This window comes from Octopus sinensis, linkage group LG1 (assembly GCF_006345805.1).
Source record: "Octopus sinensis linkage group LG1, ASM634580v1, whole genome shotgun sequence".
Lineage (NCBI taxonomy): Eukaryota > Metazoa > Mollusca > Cephalopoda > Octopoda > Octopodidae > Octopus > Octopus sinensis.
In genome coordinates this window covers 163,066,204-163,078,988 of record NC_042997.1, presented here as the reverse complement: position 1 = coordinate 163,078,988, position 12,785 = coordinate 163,066,204, and the positions used below count along the sequence as shown (strand labels likewise).

The window sequence follows — 12,785 nt, the reverse complement described above, 5'->3', positions numbered from 1 at the left end:
GTTTCCAGTAGTGTATCTGATTCCAATTAAATTAGAAATAATTATTATAAATAATAAACATGTTTTCTTTTTTTTTCCCTTTTTTCCTGAAGTTTCACAAATGGTAAATGGAAGAAACTTAAGGTCATCTAATTCTGAAACTTACACATGGAGAAAGCATAATTGGTTTTTGAAGTTGGATATTTTCTTAGAATATATTTCATTTATGACCTCTCAAACGTATAGGATTTATTGATATTCAATATAATGTCACCAGGCTGTGGTAATGATCACTAGAGTGAATGCCATTCCAACTTGTATTTAAATTTAATATTCTGTTGATACTTTAAAGTTGTTTTGCTGATAGAATTTTTCGTGCTTTAGTTTGGTTTTATTGATCTATTGATCACTTATCTCATTTGACTTTCTTGTTATTTTGTAATGTTCATACTATTTTGCTAAACAAATTATTGTATTAGCCTCTGAAATATTGGATGTTATAGAAGAGTCCTAACCTCTTCTTTGCCCTTCTTATTTTCCACTTCCCATCTAGTGATAAAGTCTGCTATATTATTTGGTGATGCTTTAGGATTCAAACTGTATTGTTTGTTACAAATATTATATGCATATATAGTAGACCCACTGATCTCTTCAAGAGCTGTTTTTAAACTATATGGGTCTGAAAATTTGCAGATGTAGGATCGAAAGAAACTAGATACTCATTGTGGAGCATTATTAAACATAAACAATGGTCAATCACCACCAGCATCTGCTTCTAGATGGTTCTTTAAACTAGGAGTCTGAGCTGCTAACATAGCTCAGACTCCTAATGGGGTATGTTGTATTAAATACACTTGAAGTAAAACTGAAGTGAAAGATTCTATGGTTGCATGTTCTTTCAAATGTCAAATGTATTATTGATTGCAGATTGCTTGAAGCTTAGAATATGCACAATGTCTCTTTGAAATAGTTGTAAAATCTATACAAATATCTTAACTTTAATATCAATTGATCTGTTAAGGAATTATTGAACTTATAAAAGTAAAAATAATTGAGCATGTCTATTCATTCATTTGTAACACTGAAACAGTTTTGGTTAATATTATTCTGATCATTAATGTTATGAATTATTAATGCATTAACTTAGTATTAGTTCGATCATATTTGTTATTGATGTTGCTTGTATTTTGACACTGGTTTTCTACAGGTCATTTACATCTAACAAAAAATTAAAAAAAAAAAGAGAAAATAATAAAAATGTATTCTCAATTGTCATTTGTTCTTTTTGGTTTTTAGTTTCAGTTAACACTGCAGACTATACAATGTCAAGTTAACTGAAGTGATGGTATGAACACTTCAAAGGCAAATTTTGCACATATCTGTGCTGAAGTAACCCTTCCCACCTCTCCATAATAGCTTTCAATAGAATGAAAAAGCAAAAACAACCAAGAAACATTACATGAATAAATCTGAATATAGTCATCTATATATCGTGGAGGCACATGACCTAGTGGTTAGAGCAGTGGATTCGCGGTCGAGGGATCGCAGGTTCAAATCTCAGACTGGACGATGTGTGTTTTTATGAGCGAAACACTTAAGTTCCACGCGGCTCCAGCAGAAGGTAATGGCGAACTTCTGCTGACTCTTTCGCCACAACTTTCTCTCACTCTTTCCTCCTGCATCTAGCAGCTCATCTGCGACGGATCGGCGTATTGTCCAGGTGGGGAACCTATATGCCAAGGAAACCGGGAAACCAACCCTTATGAGCCAGGCGTGGCTTGAGAAGGAACAAACATCTATATCTTAACTTCATGGAGGCACATGGCTTAGTGGTTAGTGTGTTGGATGCATGATCATAAGATTATGGTTTTGGTTCCTGAACTGGGTGATGTGATTTGTTCTTAAGCAAAACACTCCATTTCACTTGCCAAAACAGATGACTGGAGCTTGATGCATGCAGCTCTCTGGCTTGCCAGCTCCTGACAAACCATCCAACCCATGCCAGCATGGAAAACAGATGTTAAATAATAATGATGAGGCTATGTGTTCTTAAAACCAGTGCTTAACTATTGTATTTAGTAGCTTTATAAATAGATGTGATTATTTTAAGATACTCGTCTATGTAGGATTGGTGATCTATTTGTCATTGTTTGGTGAACTTAAGCTCAAAGATTTGTGTCCTGTCCCTGCCCACACATAAAGAAATATGTTCTGGATTTTGTTTTTTCTATTTTGATATTTGGATAGATTTGATTATTTCCAAATAAAATTACATGTCATGGGTATATTTCAAGTGTTTTGATTTACAATTAATGTGGACTTATTTTCATGGCTTGGCTACTGCCCATCCTGCTATGACCCTTTTTGAGGCACTTATGATTGGCAAAAGGATGTTATGCTCAGACCAGGGACTTGGCCTGAATGCTTCCTATAAAATGGATTTGCTAGAAGTACTCAAGATGGCAGTGTTTAACTAGGTGACGGATTAAGACCATCTCCCAAAATAAAGAACTACCTCTGATTTCTTCGGTTTCCATCTACCAGATTTCACTCACAAGTTATTGGTCAGCTTGAGGTTTTGGCAGAAGACATTTGCCCAAGATTCTACTACTATGCAGTGAGTTTGAACCCCAAACCATGGAATTGCAAAGCACATGTCTTATCCACACCATAAGATACCTATAACTGAGTATTTGTGAAGATTCATTGGTATTTGAGGATATTATTTAACACTCTCTGAATGTTTCATTTTGCTTATGTTTTTGTTCTTGTTTCGGCTTTGGTCAACTATGATTGAGCTGACTGCTGATCAAAAGTGTTCTAGTAGTGATTATCCCTTCCATTCTGATATATAATGTATTTTCATCTTCATTTTATAGGTGGTTGGGTGTGATTTTTAGGGATATTTGGTTGCTATTTCTAGCATGCCAAGTGATCATGTAAGAGATGGCACATGCTTATGTAGTGTAATTTTAGTGGGTGTTATGAAATGAGATGCAGACCTAATTTACAGCCAGCCTAATCCTACTTGCTAATATTCCATCTGTATCCTTAGAGAGAGAGTGAGAGTGAGTGCTTCAATTACAAACTAAGATTAAAGAAAATAGTAAATTAGCCTTTTAACATTCATATTATTCTGTCAAATGTAATGCTTATTTATTTATTTATTCACATTGCTTTGAATTAATCATGCACTGTCTTGCAGCTTTAAGGGTTCAATGATGTGATTGTATATTTCTAAAATGACTTTGTTGGGTAGGGGTGATAGGCTGGATCTGGCCAGTTCAAACATAGAACAGGTAGAATATTTGAGCCTAATATGGCTGTTTTAAATGCTAAATATCTTTGCATTGATATTCATTTTTTTTTTTAACTGACTGATCAAATATACTTTGAAAAATGTTTTTGTAGTTATGGTGTCTTATTGAAAGTAAAAAAAAAAAGTTTCATGGTAGGTTTCATTTCAGTTTTATGCATTGTAGTTATTCAACTAGAGTATAATAATAGTCCCTGGAAAACACATGTAGATACATGTGCTTTTACATTTGACTCCACCTTTGGCTTTGCTGTATTCTGTTACTATTTCTGTTCTTTTTTCTCACACTATTTAAGTGGTTGTCAACCATGGTAATTGTGTCTGGTTTTATTTCTTAGCTTTTGTGAACAATATTTTCATTTTGCTCTTTGTTACTTAAAATATTTTCATAGGATTTAGTATATATATATATTTTTATATCTCTTTATATATAATAGTATCTTTTATATATATTTCTTTATATATAATAGCATTTCTATATTTCTTTATATACAATAGTATTTTATATATATAATATATTCATATATACTACAGTTTTATGTATAAGATTAAAAAATATTTGTTTATTTATGACATAGAAATAAATATATAGAAATCAAGAAAAACAGAATAACTTCTATAAATATAAGACTATGGAAGAATTGATTTAAAAATACCTTGTTATTAATTTAAAAAAAAAATATTTTTAGTTTTAGGTGTAATTTTAATTCTGAATTTTTAAGTATCATTGAGTTTAATATCAAATTAAATGCATTTTATATTAGAAAATGTTAAAATTACTGTGTAAGCAACTTTTAATTGAAGCCTCATAATAATAATTATATATGTGGGTGTGTGTGAGAGAGACAATATAGTGGGTGTGGCAGAACTTCCCGACTGAACTCTTGAATAGCATTCTTTGCCAAATAAGCGATACATGGGCGAGCATTATGTTGAAGTATGTCGGGTCATTAGAGGTGGATTATTGTGTTGAGCCAGTGCATTTGCTGAATGTAAAGCTCTGCACTGACTGTGGGTGTTTTCAAGCATTTTGTAATGGATTAGCCCATCCCAATACAACCAAACACAGATCATTGTTTTGCATGGATGTAACTCTGGCTGGGCTTGCAGTGTCACTTACCTCTCAGGACTTGGATAACCATTCCTCTGCTTTGTATTGATTTAAAGACACCATTTTTCATTGCTGTTGTTGATGATGATGATGATCATCATCATCGTTTAATGTCCACTTTCCATGCTAGCATGGGTTGGATGATTTGACTGAGGACTGGCGAACCAGATGGCTGCGCCAGGATCCAATCTGATTTGGCAGAATTTCTACAGCTGGATGCTCTTCCTAACGCCAACTACTCCGAGAGTGATGCGGTAAAGAAATCTGTTTGTGTCTATAAGTACCCTGGTGTCAAGCAAGTATACTAGCAGTGCTAGAGTTTCTCTTATATTCAGAGTGTGCGACACCCATGGACCTTTCTCATTAAATGAAGATGACAGGTCATGGCCTCATAAAAGTATTCCATCTCTTAGGCCAGTTTCCTGACAGATTGGCACAGGTCCTCATGGAAGAACTTGTTCAACTAAGTCTCATTGAATTGAACAGATTGGCTGGAATGCAGAGACCCTGTGAAGTTGAATTTCCCCGCCTTGAAGCATGGAAAAAAAAATTTCTGTGTAGCTCTTTTGGTAATGGTAGCAACTTTGTACACAGCACAAATGTCTTTGAATGACTTTGGGCAGCTTTGAACCTTGATTGAAAGCAAAGAGAAGCAGGTGCCAAAAATGCTTTTCTAATTGGCACTCCCTCATCATATGCCTGAAAAGAGGTAAATTTATTTAAATTTTGAAAACAATAAGTAAAAGTTGTAGAGAAAGAACAGAGCTGCAAAAAAAAAAAAAACCATAACTACAACAACATAAAACACTATGTAAAAAATATTTTACATGTTAATTCAAATAACATTGGACTAAAAAACAAATTTATCTGGCAACCCAATATCATTATCATTTTGTATACTTTTCATTCCTGCATTGGCTTGGCTGAATAAGACAAATTCTTTCCCTGTATAACCTTAACAAAAGTTTTTTGTCATAAGAAAGTTCACAAGATATTCATGTATGCACACATCACTGCCATCATTATTAATGTCCTCTTTCTATTACTGGTAATGTTTATACTATGGTGAGGGTGGGGTGGGGGTCCAACCTCTGTCAGATTCTTAGTAGTATCATCATGACATAGGGTATGTGCAGGGCAGGACATTTTAAAGCTGATGGACCCTATCTTGTTCTAGGTCTGAACAAAGCTGATGTCTTTTAGATAGTGTGCGTGAGGGAGAAGAGACAACCCAGTACTTACTAGTGCTTTATTTATGCTCCTCTACCTCCCAAACGATTAAATAGTAATTGACCTCGGTGGAATTACATCGTGATGTGTGTGTGTGTATATATATATACACATACACCCACAGCAATAGTTTCTGATAAGTTGATCATGTATGTTTAAGTAATGTTTATATGTGTATATTTCCATTGTCAAAACTTAGCAACTTATTATAATCAAGAAAATCTTGTTATGGTTATAGATTATGGTGAGAAACTGTTGCTGAGAGGATTAATTGGTCTTAGTGCTTTCATAGTCTTTGTAAATGTCTTTTGCAGTATCATATCTCTTTTTTGAATATTGTGAGCAGGGTCCTTTATTGTGAAAGAATCTGATATACAGTCACTGCATAATATTTTGGAATTTATTTCTCTTCATGTCGTACCATCAAATTCCATTTCATATCTTTTTATCTTTTACTTGTTCCAGTCATTGGACTCCAACCATTATGGGGCACCACCTTGAAGGGTTTAGTTAGATAAATACACCCCAGTACTTTTTTTTTTAAGTCTGGTACTTATTCTGTCAGTTGCTTTCGTTACAGGGATACAAACAAACCAACACCAGTTGTCAAGCACTGGAGGTGGGACACACACACACAGAACTTCCCCACAGTTTCTGTATATCAAATTCACTCACAAGGCATTGGTCAGTCTAGGGTTATAGTAGAAGACACTTGCCCAAGGTGCTGCACAGAGGGACTGAACCTGTAACCATGTGGTTGCAAAGTGAACTTGTTAACCACACAGTCACAAACTATTAAATTGACTTGGCTGATTCAAATCATTTGTTTACAATTCTAATAATTATCTTTATTTTCATTTTGGTTTGACTGGATTATGTTATTAATTTTTACTCCTTCAGCAACTTGAATGGAGTTGGTACAACATCATATTTGTTTTATTGACATGCTGTACCAACAAGCTGCTTTTTCTCTATAAAATTGCTGGAAAATTTATATGAAATCTGTTTAGAAGGTAAAAATCGTGTAGTATTGAGGAGTTATTTGATTTATTAGGATGGAAATTTTATTGTAAATAAAGAATGGTAAATATTTTTAAATTGCTGGTTTCTGCAATCTATGAATAACTTGAAATTGTGAGAGCTCTTTTCTAATTAATGACTGCTTTTGGTTTGTTTCTAATTCCTTAAACTGACATTTTTAATGAATTCAGTCAGCTTCAGCATTGATTTGTAATCTTTCAAGAATTTCACTTAACAAATATAAAAATTAGAGCAAAGCTTGGAATTTGTGTATGAAGAGTTGTGTGTATAGAGAGAATTTTTTTTTTTTTAAAAACAAATTTCTGGAAAATTTCACTGATAGTTTTTTCAGTCTAAGCATTGTAGATGGATTTCTTTGAACATGTATTATAAAATCTATTTATATATTCTGTTATACTTTTGCTGGCTTCAGTTGTTGAAGTATGGCCAAGAATATTTGTTTATGAATTAATTTATATATGGTTATTTGTGTGTGTGTATGTATATATATATATGTATATATATCTATCTATATATATATATATATATATATATATATATATAATATATATATATATAATACTGTACCAAGGACTTTCTGTTTCTTATATATATATATATAATATATATATATATATATAATATATATATATATATATATATATATATATAATACTGTACCAAGGACTTTCTGTTTCTTATATATATATATATATATATATATATATATATACACCTACATACCCTGATGTAAATTAGGAGAGACATGAATTTTTTCTTTTACTATAATTAGTTTTCTATGAAGTATGTAAGTTGCTTCTGCAAGTAGGCGGTGGTATATCCTCCTCCTCCTTTTTGGTATGGGTTGGATGGCAGCATCATGCTGCATGTGGCGGGATCCTTTTTCTATGTACATACAACAGCAGAGAAAAGCATGTCACTGTTTTGTTGTTGCATATGGCATGTGCTTTTGGCATATTTTATGCCATTACCAACTACTTTATAGCATGGGCTTAAATGAAAGATATCTATATCAAAATATATTGTAAGTATTCTTGTGTTCATTAGACTTCACAACTGTTACTGTTGTTGATCTCGTTAATGTTGATTAATACAAATTAACTGGATTTCTTATTTTTCATGTGTAACATTATTTCTTATAGAATTATTAAGTGTATTAGTTTTTTTTCACCATTTTTGCATGACTAGACCACATGTTGTACAAATCAATTTTAGCTAATATTTTTTAAATTTTGCAATTTTTTTTGAAGGATGTCACAGTAAGAAAAAAAATATATGAAGATTTGCCTGATTGGGCTTTAATGGATAATACATAACCTATTTATTTGTTTTTATGAATTCTTTACTGGACAGAGGTTGATTTGTTGAAGGGTAATTTGCTTAATACTATTTCTGATAAGAGGCAATTTAATCAGCTAGTTTGCGCGTTGTCAGCTTATGGAAATAGGTTAAAACAACTACCCATATATTTGAATAAATTTATATATTTCTGTTATTTTATGATTATATAGAAGGATGATTACAACAAACTAAATTAAACCATTATTTCAGCAATACTGTAACTAATAAATCTATTGTCTCCAAATGTGCAAAAAAAAATGTGCATTCCATTTCTCAGTTACATAGCTGTGTTTTACACTATCGTAATAACATTGATATGTTCTGCCATGTATTGAAAATGTTAATCCTACTTGCATGAACTGTTTTATATGTCTGTCTCCCTCTAGATTACTACACAACATCCTCTTTATGTTCTGGCAATTAACAGTATTCACATGAATATTATGTATGACTAGCTGTCAGCAAAGCTTTCTATTGAAATGTTATGGACATTTGATAGATGGAGTACGTGATGGAGCGCTGCAGCAAATTTTGTAATATCATGCAGTTCTAGATAAAGTACAACCATCACTCAGGACTGAGGGTGACTTGGTAGCATATACCAGGGTTTCACTAATTGTTTTATGTACCCATGAAGCCACAAATAGACATAGACACTTCTCAGTCCCCAACTCTTGACACAGCAGAACATCCAGGATGTAACAGTATGTAGTATTTTCTTTACTGGCCCTTGAAAAGACAAAAGGCAAAATTCATCTCAGTGGAAGTTGAGCATTGAACTCAGACATGTAAAATAAATATTGCAACACATTTCATTTGACACTCTGAACAGGGGACAATGCTCATGACCATTGCAGGTTCTCTAAGACTTGCTAAGATGAATATGATTGATGTTTAGTTTGAACATTAGTAAGTTAATCCCAGCAGGTAAAATATGGCCAAGGAAGGAATTCTGAATGTTTGATGCCCAGAAGAAGAAAGATTAGACACTGCAGTTTGTATGGTGCCTAAGTGGCATGACACACTGCAGGAGTGACAAGAAAAAGATGGGTGTATCTATGAGCTAATTATGAGGAGCATCTTTTGGATGTGGTCGTGTGTGTGTGTGTGTGTGTGTGTGTGTGTGTGTGTATATATGTGTGTGTGTATATATGTGTGTGTATATATGTGTGTGTATATATGTGTGTGTATATATGTGTGTGTATATATGTGTGTGTATATATGTGTGTGTATATATGTGTGTGTATATATGTGTGTGTATATATGTGTGTGTATATATGTGTGTGTATATATGTGTGTGTATATATGTGTGTGTGTGTATATGTGTGTGTGTGTATATGTGTGTGTGTGTGTGTGTATATGTGTGTGTGTGTATATGTGTGTGTGTATATATATGTGTATATATATATATATGTATATATATATAATACATGTGTAGCAGGCAACAGCACTGTCCAAAATGGAGCAATATTCCATTGTATGTTTCACTTGGGTTTTGTTGGAATCATTGACTGGCAGAAAACTTACCTTTTTGAGTACAATTTTAGCTATGTTTTTTGAAGGGATCACAAGGTAATGTCATCATAAATTGATTTTATCTAGCATTTGTAACAACTGAGAGTGTTTACTTACATATTGTTTTAGACTATTTTAGCAAGTGATTGTGTTTTAGAACTGTTGAAAGTGACAAAATTTTATGGTCTCATTAGAGGATATTTTCAAGGTCTTTTCATGGAGGCAATGAAGTTTTGATATGAAGTCCCGAGACTCTATCAGTGGTTCTCGACTATTTATTGCCAATGGACCCCTTTGATTCCTATTTTACCCTATGGGACCCTCATAATTATTTGGTGTATATATAAAAGAAAATCCTACTGTATTTTTATAATTAAGTATTATTAGGAATTGTATAAAAAACAAATTAAAATATTTTGTGTATTGCAGAAGTTTAAGCAATTTATTGCACATAAATTTTGCCAACCACTGAGCCTATTTGCAAAAGTGAAGAGTTGTATCATTTGTATGCATGTTTGTTTTCGCTTTTGTTTTTAATGAAAACATCATTTTAATATTCATTTTTCCATGCTTGTGTGAGTTGGATAGAATTTAATTTGTTGAGGCAGATTTTGTATGGTCAAATGCCCTTCCTCTCACCAACTCTTGCCTGTTTCCAAGCGAGGTGATATTTCCCCATGACTAGACATGTTTGCATGTAAGATTGATAATGGATACCACATGCATGAAATATATACTCATAATTATTACATGATGTCATGACAATGGATGCAAACCTCCCACATATGAGCGCGCGCACACAAATGCACATGTGAAAACTTATGGAATAAACTTTCAAATTAACCTATTTGATATTAAATAACGATAACCATAATATACATATATTAGATACAATTTGTTTGATATTCTTTTCCTTTAAAATATATTGATCTTATCTGGAGTGTTCAGGTACATGGAAAGCAATGGGGAGTTCTATTTGCTTTTAGTGAAAATAATGTGGGCTGCAGCAGTGTATTTTCAAATATAACATTTTTAAATGTATCCAATAAAAGAAAAGTGAGTGAGGATAAAGTGGAAGGCTTTGAGTTTTGATTATAATGTTATATACAAACATATTTTCTATTCCCTGTTCAGTTTTTACAGATGTTTCTAGTTATATAAATACTATTTAACCCCCCACCCACCCAACCCACAGCAGACAGTGTTGAAAGCATGGTACATGCAGTCTGTAGACATACTCCAAACTTATAGTAATTATTTTATGAAATAAAAAGATTAATTTGAAATTATGACTTAAATTTGTCCTGTATATCTTCACAGATTTTACTGGGTTATTTTATATATTTGTAAACACTTGCAGTGTATTATCTTTTGTCTAGCATTGTCCATATACTACACTGCATGTGTGCACATGCACACACATGGTTTAAGTATGGGCTGTAAAATGATTCAGTATTTGGTAACTGGAAACTATTACAAGTTACTGTTCTTCAAATTTTTCATAAAATGGAAGTATCCTGACTGTTTGAATATTTTGCTACTACAACCACACATTAAGTTGTGGTTATTATTCTATCCTTTTAGCATTTAAACCAGCTGTATCTGGCCCAAATATGCTACATGTTTTATGTTCAAACCAACCAGATCCAGCCTCTTTCGCCTATCCTATGATGTTATTCTGAAAAAATACTATCACAACATTGAAATTTTGGAGCTGTGAGATAATGCTTGACTAATTCAACACAATGTCTATAAATAAGCATTACATTTGACAGAATAAACTATATTGCTATTAGGTTAAATGAAGTTTAAGAATAACCAATAGAACATTTGATGATAGAGGAACTCAGTAATGAGAATAGCTAAATTTATGGTAAAGTTTGTGTAGACTGGAACTTTGTTTTATCTGACAGTTTGTTCATCCAGACTGGTTGAACATGCTGTCAGATAAAACTTAGTCCTGACCAACAGGAATTTTACATATATCTTATCATCATCACACCATGCTTGCATGAGTCGTCCCCTGCCACTGCTTGATAACCGGTATTGGTGTGTTTATGTTCCTGTAATTCAGTTGTTCAGCAAAGAGACAAATAAAATATGTACCAGGCTTCACAAAAAAGTACTGGGGTAAATTTGACTAAAATTCTTCAAGGTGTTGCCCCAGCATTGCTGCAACCTAATGGCTGAAACAAGTAAAAGAGACCCGCTGTTCTTGAGGAGACCTGTTGAGTCAAGTTCGTCAATATCAAAATAAAAATTCAAATCGAAATTGTAGTTAAGACACCCGTGCCGGTGACACGTAAAAAGCACTGTTCGAACGTGGCAGATACTAGCGTCGCCTGACTGGCGTCTGTGTCGGTGACACGTAAAAGCACCAACCGATCGTGGCCGTTTGGCAGCTTGCTCTGGCTCCTGTGCCGGTGGCACGTAAAAAACACCCACTACACTCACGGAGTGGTTGGCGTTAGGAAAGGCATCCAGCTGTAGAAACACTGCCACATCAGACTAGAACCTGGTGCAGCCTCCATGGCTTACCAGACCCCAGTCGAACCATCCAACCCATGCTAGCATGGAAAACGGACGTTAAATGATGATGATACACACACACACACACACACACACACACACACACCTAAATTAATAGCTAGGAAATTTAATATTTTAATACAAGTCACTAATATGGTTTGAAACATGAACATAAAAAAACAAAAACCTATACTAATAGGATTGGAACAGCATACCTATTACAAAGTAATCATATTATTGATTAGACTACATATTACTTGCTGTTCCTTCATGCTAAATTTTAAGGACTATTATATGTTCTAGCAGTTAACTAAAATTTCTACTGCAAGAAGTATATTGCTTGTTTCACAGGTAATTCATCAGCTACTAAGCCCTAGCAAAACAGGCTATCCTACTATTGATTAACATAGCCAACTATCCCACTTCTACTGCATATTTGTCAAAATGAGCAATCCCAAGAATATAAATTAAGCCCTGAGACTTTTATTTTATTTTTTACTCTCAGATTGATGCTTATGCCTTATGTATGTTGTATGTGTGTATATGGATGTGATTTCACAAAGGTACTGAACAGTGAAAATATTTTGTCCAAATTTGAGTTAATTTTTGTCTATATTGCTATTGAATTCTGGTTGAGCAGACTTGTCACAAAAAGTAGCCAATTAAATGCTTGAAAGTAGCCCAAATACTTGGCATTGTAGATAGACATTATTATTTTTTTGA

The 12,785-nt window shown here is 33.3% G+C and overlaps 1 protein-coding gene across 8 annotated transcripts in view; it reads left to right on the top strand.

Annotated features, from left to right (window-relative positions):
* LOC115217012 (ras-specific guanine nucleotide-releasing factor RalGPS1) overlaps positions 1–12,785 on the top strand; it is a 224,100-nt gene that overhangs the window by 106,504 nt on the left and 104,811 nt on the right. The gene's annotated exons all lie outside the window — the stretch shown is intronic.